This window comes from Haliotis rufescens, unplaced genomic scaffold (genome assembly GCF_023055435.1).
Source record: "Haliotis rufescens isolate VD_foot unplaced genomic scaffold, xgHalRufe1.0.p SCAF_6, whole genome shotgun sequence".
Taxonomy (NCBI): domain Eukaryota; kingdom Metazoa; phylum Mollusca; class Gastropoda; order Lepetellida; family Haliotidae; genus Haliotis; species Haliotis rufescens.
Genome location: NW_025964334.1, coordinates 58735983 through 58747193, shown reverse-complemented (window position 1 = coordinate 58747193; position 11211 = coordinate 58735983).

Sequence of the window (11211 nt, the reverse complement as noted above, 5' to 3'; positions counted from 1 at the left end):
AATATAACGTCACAACTAATTGGTGAACTCTGTACTGGCTGAACACTTTTAATACATATATTAGTGGGTGAGTGAACACATTAATCATTTAGTACGAATTGGGCAATAAAAGGAATTACAGACAACAAACATTATTCCACTGTGGCAAATGCGCAGGTTGTTTTACTGTTTATTCCCACTTCTAAGGGGGATCGGCACTTGCATTTTGCCGGATACATGTTCACGACCAACGTCAAAGTTCTATTCAACCAACCATCATGTTAACACAAAAGATGACTTTGCCATGAAGTACAGTTGTATGTCTCTGAGTTGTGGGACCACGTCCCAAACCATCTCGAGGGGTAGCATCCAAATATCTCATTGAGTTTCTGCAGATTGAGCAGGATAATACTGCGATCACAATCCAGGAAGTTTGATGCCACCCAAAAAGAGGAAGTATCGATATCGAAACCTAGACCATGCCATTGAGAGGGAGAAGAGACAACTTCTTGCCAACCAAAAAACAGTGAACGATTATTACAATGCTTTTATGCATCTGGACTGTGAATTATGTAAATGAAAATGGTAAATGTGAAATTGGCCAAATAAGAACATATTTAATACAGTGCTCAATTGTTTGATATCATATATTTGCAATAAACGAATGCTGGATGTACGGGTGTAGATTGCTCAAACAATCACCAAGGTGATTAGGCCTTGGCCACCGTTTATGCTACCCAAACTTGGTGTTAGTCGTTAAGAAGTTTGTTACAGACATTAACTGTTATTTTAATTATTCACAATGTCAAGATCAAAGGTCGTATCACACACTCAGCAATGTATGCTATGTTATTTTTGTAGGATTAAGGAGTGAGTGTGAGTGAGCAAGTGAGTTTGGTTTTATGCCGCTTTTAGCAATATTCTAGCAATATCAAGGTGGGGGACACAAGAAATGGGCTTCACAAATTGTACCCGCGTGGGAAAGCGAACCCGGGTCTTCGAAGTGACGAACGAACGCTTTAACCACTGGATTTGGATCAACAGAAAAAGCAACACTTTTAGATGCTTCCCGACGTATTCGTATATCTGCTAAGCATCCGAAGTCAGGCAATATATCAGCCAATAAAAACATTTGTCACACATCGCTGCACCGTTGCGCTGGTAGCTTTAGGCCGCACTCCCAAATAGTTTTGTTTGGGAATCTGGGAATTACGGAGCGAATCAACCATATACTGTAGGGAATCAAACAAACGCTAACTAAAGTAAAAAGGAACTGAATGAAGTAGTGGTAAAAGCGTTCCTTATATACAAACAATAAACAAACGTTGTATAGGCGGCCTGAACAAAATTTGTTTTTCCTTTGGATATGTAAAAATATACAAAAAATTGTATGTTTTTGGATATAATGGATGTTTAAAACAAACTGAGCTATAGCATTTCTTTGTGCTCCAAGTGCAATGATAGAAGGTATCAGACCTGGCGTACTTTTACCTTCCGGCTATCGAAGTGATTTAAAACGATGGAGAACATTGGTTAATTGCTTTCGTTTCTGATTAACCAAAGCTGAGACCATGCGAGGCTGGAAGCAGGAAAGCGACAGAGCGAGAAAACGATGTCCCCTCTCGGCCACCATATTCACCTGCCATTTGTGACCTGCTCTAACAGTGAGTGAGTGAGTTGATTTAACGCCGCTTTTAACAGTATTCCAGTTACATCACGGCGTCTCAGCTAAACGTGGGAGGAAAGCCCGAAGTGATGCAGGTCTCAGACGTTTACCACTTCGGGGAAACCCACGAGCACGGGTAAGGTGCTGACAAACCTAGAAGCATAATCGGGGCGAACCGGGATTCGAACACACAAGCATAGGTTTCTGGTGTACCAAGGGACGCAACTCTGCACAGCGAATCGCAGCGCCCTAGACGACTGGACCAACCGTGCCTCCGACCTGCTCTAACAGGTTACATACATATATATTTGTCGCCAGACACAACTTAGCTTCAGTGGAGTTGAAAGCTGCACACAGGACATGTCGACACTTGAAGAGGTCAAGAAGGAGATTGCCAAATTCTCAGGGGGACTATAAGGATAAACAACACTTAGCGCGAGTCAAAGCTCAGATTAAAGGTTAAAACGTCTAATTAAGGAGCAATTAATGCTAAGCGTGCCAGGTTTTATATGTACGTGAGGTAATCATTACAATGCATATGCATGTGTTCTTGAAGGAAAGGGGGCACGGTTGGCCCAGTTGTCTAAGGCGCCACGATTCGCTGGGCAGAGTTGCGTCCCTTGGGTACACCAGAAACCTGTGATTGTGGGTTCGAATCCCGATTCGCCCCGATTAAGTTTCTAGGTTTGTCAGCACCATACCCGTGGTCGTGGGTTTCACCGAAGTGGTAAACGTCTGCATCACTTCGGGCTTTCCTCCCACATTAAGCTGACACGTCGTGATATAACTTGAATACTGTTAAAAGCGGTGTTAAACCCAACTCACTCACTCACTCTTGAAGGAAAACAGCTGGTATATTCAGATAATTATGGACAGTATCCGAATTTCAACATGTTATTTCTATATCAATATAAAAAAATGATTGCATCCTTTTGGATCGCAAAATGGTACCATAAATGCAATCCTTGTTCGTATCCCTGTGTATACAGTTGTCATTTTATGCGTTTTGACGCATTTACAAATGTCACATATGGTTTTGTGAGATGAATTATTAACAAGGATTAGAAGAACGTTAAAGATATGACTTGCTGCTAAATCGGAATTGCTGGTGCGAGGGTGTCGGGCTGTCACGTTGTTGATTGGATAGGGCAGTGTGGCAGAGATTGTGAATGAGAGATTGTGGATGGCGGGTGCTGCCGGTAGGGCAGGCCAAGCTTACCCTTTTCTCGAACACCTGGTGTCATTTCTGTCAGTTGTCCATTCATAGAATTTTCACAGCTACTTTGCCCTATATTCTCTTGCATTGACGTGTTATATTTACTTGAACGTGGTCGATGCGGGTGGACTGAAGTCCCCGAGTTTCATCATGAGCTCTGCAGCATATATCTATGAGTCATCTACAAAATAAAAGTTTAAGCCCCACTATGCTGCAAAACGAATATATTTCCTAAACGTTTTTTTAAACCAACAAGTTTTGTAGTCTATTACATAGCATACGCCTAAGCTAATATGCAATGAGTGCAGTTTCAAGAATAGTTCTTTCAATTTGGAGTTCAATAACATTCATATAGGCGACAGCTTTCAGGCACTTATTCAATACGGAGTAATTTGCCATGTACAGCTTCATTACATGTATACTACATATTAACAGTTACCATCATACATAATTTAAGTATTTAAGCATTTATACACTGAAATTGTACCTATTCATTGTGAACAGGATACGCGTGATCGTTCCATGTGTTAATCAATTTGACAGAAAAAGTACAATAAAGTTATGGAACCTCATGCACGATAATTGCTAGTTATACACACCATATTCAGTCTGTATCCAATTATTGCCAACGGGATTTTGTGTTTAATTGTGATTGGTTGTTCTCAGTCTATTACACACCCTACCCCCTACGGTGATAATACACAACTGAAACCAGAAATTCGGAGAAAGATGGAAATTAATCTCTACTGACTAGTAAACTTTACTAACGATTTGTCACCTACTGGTCTAATTAGTAACCATTTACTAATTGTTAGTGTCTGAATGGACCATCAGATTCACTAAGTTAGTAAACGTTTCTATTTCTGTCAGTGTAGCCTTGCCAAATCTAGGCTAACAATATAAAACTCCCAATTTCAATTTTATCAGAATAGTTTACTTTTAACAATGTATTTTTTTTTATCAAAAATGTCCATCACAATCTGAAATTCCGAGTGAAGGTAAAGATCGCAAGCAGGATTTGCTGCTCGCTGGAAACGTGGAATGTTTGTGTGTATGAGGCGAAAACTGTTCTCTTCTGATTTGTGTGTACTCTAACATAAAGGTTTTGTGAGTACGAGACAGAACCTCCGCTTGTTAAAGGGTTTATAGGGGGGCACGGTTGGCCCAGTCGTCTAAGGCGCCACGATTCGCCTTGCAGAGACGGTCCCGTGGGCACGCCAGAAACCTATGATTGTGGGTTCGAATCCCGATTTGTCCCGATTATGTTTCTAGGTTTGTCAGCACCATACCCGTGGTCGTGGGTTTCACCAAAGTGGTAAACGTCTGAGACCTGCATCACTTCGGGCTTTCCTCCCACATTAAGCTGACACGCCATGATATGACTGGAATAATGTTAACATAGCAACTTTGCAGATTTTTAAACTTTAGGGCATACTTAATCATAAACGCCTGACCAAAATTTGATAAGTGTGTAAAAAAGGACGATAAAAACGACACGCGAAACAAAACTTTTCTTCAACTAAGGGGATTCCCCTTCCTGGTGGTGAAAACGGGGTCCAGTCTGCCTGATGGTTCATTAATCCTACTTGCCCCGCATCTATTGTTATGGGTACACAATCACCCGTGCGTGATGATGGGTAAGACATAGGGGATTAAGGGGATAACTCACATTTGACACAACTAGTTGGTGAATATTTCACAAAATATAACGTCACAACTAATTGGTGAACTCTGTACTGGCTGAACACTTTTAATACATATATTAGTGGGTGAGTGAACACATTAATCATTTAGTACGAATTGGGCAATAAAAGGAATTACAGACAACAAACATTATTCCACTGTGGCAAATGCGCAGGTTGTTTTACTGTTTATTCCCACTTCTAAGGGGGATCGGCACTTGCATTTTGCCGGATACATGTTCACGACCAACGTCAAAGTTCTATTCAACCAACCATCATGTTAACACAAAAGATGACTTTGCCATGAAGTACAGTTGTATGTCTCTGAGTTGTGGGACCACGTCCCAAACCATCTCGAGGGGTAGCATCCAAATATCTCATTGAGTTTCTGCAGATTGAGCAGGATAATACTGCGATCACAATCCAGGAAGTTTGATGCCACCCAAAAAGAGGAAGTATCGATATCGAAACCTAGACCATGCCATTGAGAGGGAGAAGAGACAACTTCTTGCCAACCAAAAAACAGTGAACGATTATTACAATGCTTTTATGCATCTGGACTGTGAATTATGTAAATGAAAATGGTAAATGTGAAATTGGCCAAATAAGAACATATTTAATACAGTGCTCAATTGTTTGATATCATATATTTGCAATAAACGAATGCTGGATGTACGGGTGTAGATTGCTCAAACAATCACCAAGGTGATTAGGCCTTGGCCACCGTTTATGCTACCCAAACTTGGTGTTAGTCGTTAAGAAGTTTGTTACAGACATTAACTGTTATTTTAATTATTCACAATGTCAAGATCAAAGGTCGTATCACACACTCAGCAATGTATGCTATGTTATTTTTGTAGGATTAAGGAGTGAGTGTGAGTGAGCAAGTGAGTTTGGTTTTATGCCGCTTTTAGCAATATTCTAGCAATATCAAGGTGGGGGACACAAGAAATGGGCTTCACAAATTGTACCCGCGTGGGAAAGCGAACCCGGGTCTTCGAAGTGACGAACGAACGCTTTAACCACTGGATTTGGATCAACAGAAAAAGCAACACTTTTAGATGCTTCCCGACGTATTCGTATATCTGCTAAGCATCCGAAGTCAGGCAATATATCAGCCAATAAAAACATTTGTCACACATCGCTGCACCGTTGCGCTGGTAGCTTTAGGCCGCACTCCCAAATAGTTTTGTTTGGGAATCTGGGAATTACGGAGCGAATCAACCATATACTGTAGGGAATCAAACAAACGCTAACTAAAGTAAAAAGGAACTGAATGAAGTAGTGGTAAAAGCGTTCCTTATATACAAACAATAAACAAACGTTGTATAGGCGGCCTGAACAAAATTTGTTTTTCCTTTGGATATGTAAAAATATACAAAAAATTGTATGTTTTTGGATATAATGGATGTTTAAAACAAACTGAGCTATAGCATTTCTTTGTGCTCCAAGTGCAATGATAGAAGGTATCAGACCTGGCGTACTTTTACCTTCCGGCTATCGAAGTGATTTAAAACGATGGAGAACATTGGTTAATTGCTTTCGTTTCTGATTAACCAAAGCTGAGACCATGCGAGGCTGGAAGCAGGAAAGCGACAGAGCGAGAAAACGATGTCCCCTCTCGGCCACCATATTCACCTGCCATTTGTGACCTGCTCTAACAGTGAGTGAGTGAGTTGATTTAACGCCGCTTTTAACAGTATTCCAGTTACATCACGGCGTCTCAGCTAAACGTGGGAGGAAAGCCCGAAGTGATGCAGGTCTCAGACGTTTACCACTTCGGGGAAACCCACGAGCACGGGTAAGGTGCTGACAAACCTAGAAGCATAATCGGGGCGAACCGGGATTCGAACACACAAGCATAGGTTTCTGGTGTACCAAGGGACGCAACTCTGCACAGCGAATCGCAGCGCCCTAGACGACTGGACCAACCGTGCCTCCGACCTGCTCTAACAGGTTACATACATATATATTTGTCGCCAGACACAACTTAGCTTCAGTGGAGTTGAAAGCTGCACACAGGACATGTCGACACTTGAAGAGGTCAAGAAGGAGATTGCCAAATTCTCAGGGGGACTATAAGGATAAACAACACTTAGCGCGAGTCAAAGCTCAGATTAAAGGTTAAAACGTCTAATTAAGGAGCAATTAATGCTAAGCGTGCCAGGTTTTATATGTACGTGAGGTAATCATTACAATGCATATGCATGTGTTCTTGAAGGAAAGGGGGCACGGTTGGCCCAGTTGTCTAAGGCGCCACGATTCGCTGGGCAGAGTTGCGTCCCTTGGGTACACCAGAAACCTGTGATTGTGGGTTCGAATCCCGATTCGCCCCGATTAAGTTTCTAGGTTTGTCAGCACCATACCCGTGGTCGTGGGTTTCACCGAAGTGGTAAACGTCTGCATCACTTCGGGCTTTCCTCCCACATTAAGCTGACACGTCGTGATATAACTTGAATACTGTTAAAAGCGGTGTTAAACCCAACTCACTCACTCACTCTTGAAGGAAAACAGCTGGTATATTCAGATAATTATGGACAGTATCCGAATTTCAACATGTTATTTCTATATCAATATAAAAAAATGATTGCATCCTTTTGGATCGCAAAATGGTACCATAAATGCAATCCTTGTTCGTATCCCTGTGTATACAGTTGTCATTTTATGCGTTTTGACGCATTTACAAATGTCACATATGGTTTTGTGAGATGAATTATTAACAAGGATTAGAAGAACGTTAAAGATATGACTTGCTGCTAAATCGGAATTGCTGGTGCGAGGGTGTCGGGCTGTCACGTTGTTGATTGGATAGGGCAGTGTGGCAGAGATTGTGAATGAGAGATTGTGGATGGCGGGTGCTGCCGGTAGGGCAGGCCAAGCTTACCCTTTTCTCGAACACCTGGTGTCATTTCTGTCAGTTGTCCATTCATAGAATTTTCACAGCTACTTTGCCCTATATTCTCTTGCATTGACGTGTTATATTTACTTGAACGTGGTCGATGCGGGTGGACTGAAGTCCCCGAGTTTCATCATGAGCTCTGCAGCATATATCTATGAGTCATCTACAAAATAAAAGTTTAAGCCCCACTATGCTGCAAAACGAATATATTTCCTAAACGTTTTTTTAAACCAACAAGTTTTGTAGTCTATTACATAGCATACGCCTAAGCTAATATGCAATGAGTGCAGTTTCAAGAATAGTTCTTTCAATTTGGAGTTCAATAACATTCATATAGGCGACAGCTTTCAGGCACTTATTCAATACGGAGTAATTTGCCATGTACAGCTTCATTACATGTATACTACATATTAACAGTTACCATCATACATAATTTAAGTATTTAAGCATTTATACACTGAAATTGTACCTATTCATTGTGAACAGGATACGCGTGATCGTTCCATGTGTTAATCAATTTGACAGAAAAAGTACAATAAAGTTATGGAACCTCATGCACGATAATTGCTAGTTATACACACCATATTCAGTCTGTATCCAATTATTGCCAACGGGATTTTGTGTTTAATTGTGATTGGTTGTTCTCAGTCTATTACACACCCTACCCCCTACGGTGATAATACACAACTGAAACCAGAAATTCGGAGAAAGATGGAAATTAATCTCTACTGACTAGTAAACTTTACTAACGATTTGTCACCTACTGGTCTAATTAGTAACCATTTACTAATTGTTAGTGTCTGAATGGACCATCAGATTCACTAAGTTAGTAAACGTTTCTATTTCTGTCAGTGTAGCCTTGCCAAATCTAGGCTAACAATATAAAACTCCCAATTTCAATTTTATCAGAATAGTTTACTTTTAACAATGTATTTTTTTTTATCAAAAATGTCCATCACAATCTGAAATTCCGAGTGAAGGTAAAGATCGCAAGCAGGATTTGCTGCTCGCTGGAAACGTGGAATGTTTGTGTGTATGAGGCGAAAACTGTTCTCTTCTGATTTGTGTGTACTCTAACATAAAGGTTTTGTGAGTACGAGACAGAACCTCCGCTTGTTAAAGGGTTTATAGGGGGGCACGGTTGGCCCAGTCGTCTAAGGCGCCACGATTCGCCTTGCAGAGACGGTCCCGTGGGCACGCCAGAAACCTATGATTGTGGGTTCGAATCCCGATTTGTCCCGATTATGTTTCTAGGTTTGTCAGCACCATACCCGTGGTCGTGGGTTTCACCAAAGTGGTAAACGTCTGAGACCTGCATCACTTCGGGCTTTCCTCCCACATTAAGCTGACACGCCATGATATGACTGGAATAATGTTAACATAGCAACTTTGCAGATTTTTAAACTTTAGGGCATACTTAATCATAAACGCCTGACCAAAATTTGATAAGTGTGTAAAAAAGGACGATAAAAACGACACGCGAAACAAAACTTTTCTTCAACTAAGGGGATTCCCCTTCCTGGTGGTGAAAACGGGGTCCAGTCTGCCTGATGGTTCATTAATCCTACTTGCCCCGCATCTATTGTTATGGGTACACAATCACCCGTGCGTGATGATGGGTAAGACATAGGGGATTAAGGGGATAACTCACATTTGACACAACTAGTTACGTCACGTGACACCGAGGCGAGTGGACGTGTTGGTCGGAGCTCCGCATGTTACTCCGAACTCGTGGCTATATTGTCAAATTAGTAACATAAAGTGGCCGTACCAACCAACCTACTGTTCCTGGTAAACACCTAATAGAATTAGCGCAGGAAAATATCTACATTTATTTTAATTTTAATGCTTTAACCTGTCTGAAGACCAAGTGACGACCAAGGTGAAAACGGACAAGCGTGACTGGACGTGGACCCCCTATCTCCCCACCTCAAACAAGAAAGTGATACACAGTATGTATTGTTGATATCGCGAGTGTGTATTCACAGACTTTAACATTCCACGGTTAAAATAGTGAAGGTTTTGAGTTTATATTTGATATCGTCACACCACGTGCTTTGAAGTTCGCCTGATAATACGTGAAGCACGTGCAAGGCGGGGACATTTGTTGACAGTGCGGATTTGCCTCCTACAGTCGTTGACCCGTCATCCAAATGAGTGGCCGCAAGCATAAGAAACACTCAAAAAAGCGTAAATCATCAAATCAACAAGAGTGCACCACGACAAGACAACGTACTGGCAAACACCCAGACAGCCCTACAGATACAAGCGAATACAATACAAGCGTTAGTGATATAGACATGGCTTCTACTAAACCGAATACCCCCGCTAAAACGCCAAACGGACCTTATGACATCAGGAACCTTGTTGGTGCACCCGCCAGCTGTGAACCCCCCAAGGACAGTGTGATACAACTTACAACATCCATGTGGAACGACCTGATCGCCAGAATTGAAAATGTGAGTAAACCCGATAAGCTTGATGAGATTTGCAAGGGCCTATCATCCATCAATACATCGATTAACTCACTGGATACTAGAATTGCTACTAGCGAGGAAAAGCTTCTTAACATGGAGAAAGCTGTTACCTTTGTATCCAACAAGTATGATGATATGCTACAAGAACACAAACAAATCAAGCAGGACATAGTTGAAGTTAAACTGGCAGTTAATAATTACAAGACAGACAATGATAGCATAAATATACTATATTCTGATAGTGTGAAGCTCATACAAAAACAGAACGAAGAAATGCGAGAGCAAGTGACGGAACTGAAGTGCAGGAGCATGGCTGACAACCTGATCTTCTCTGGAATAAAAGAAGAAAAGGATGAACACACAGAACAGGTATTGACCTCTTTCATTGGAACACATTTACACGTGCGTAAGGACATTCAGTTTAAGACTGTGCATCGCATAGGTAAACCTGGCATACCGGGGAAAATACGACCGATTATTGCCTCATTCTTGTATCGCAACGACAAATACCTTGTTAAAGACTCTGCAAAGGCTCTAAAAGGCACAACATATGGCATCAATGACCAATACCCGCCAGAAGTACTAGAGGTTCGTCGACAGCTTATGCCTCTCTACCGTAAGGCCAAAGAAGATAAAAACAATAGAGTGTATCTCGCACGTGATAGATTGTTTGTCAACAATGAACGCGTGCTCCCATCCACCCAACCTCGTGAAGCACGGACCAGTCAGAAACCGGTATAGGGATGTCAATTGCAACCGGGCCTTGAAAAGTCGGGAAACTTACGTAATAACAATGTCGACATAACCGACACCCTGAAATACTGTGCTATAAATGTTGGTGGCCTGTTACCAAAATTAAATTACCCAGAATTTGTTCAAATGATCAATAGTTACCATATTATTGGTGTTTGTGAGACAAAACTTGACAATTATGACTTACTAGACTTACCTGGATATAGTGTGTATTACAATAATAGAAAACAGTCAACTAAAGCTAAATCTGGTGGACTTGCGTTTATAATTAGTGATCTAATAAGAAAACATATACATGTATTACCTGCCACCTGCGAATATGTATTTTGGTGTAGTGTATCAAAAGAACTTATGAAAACTGATAGTGACTTAATTCTTGGCTGTGTCTACCTACCACCCGAGAACTCTCCATTCGCACAAGAGGATATGTGGGCTGAATTGACAAGAGAAGTTGTCTATCAACGATCATGTTCGGAACTGATAACTTTAACTGGTGACTTTAATGCTCGAACAGCCGAACTTGTTGACTATGTTGAAGT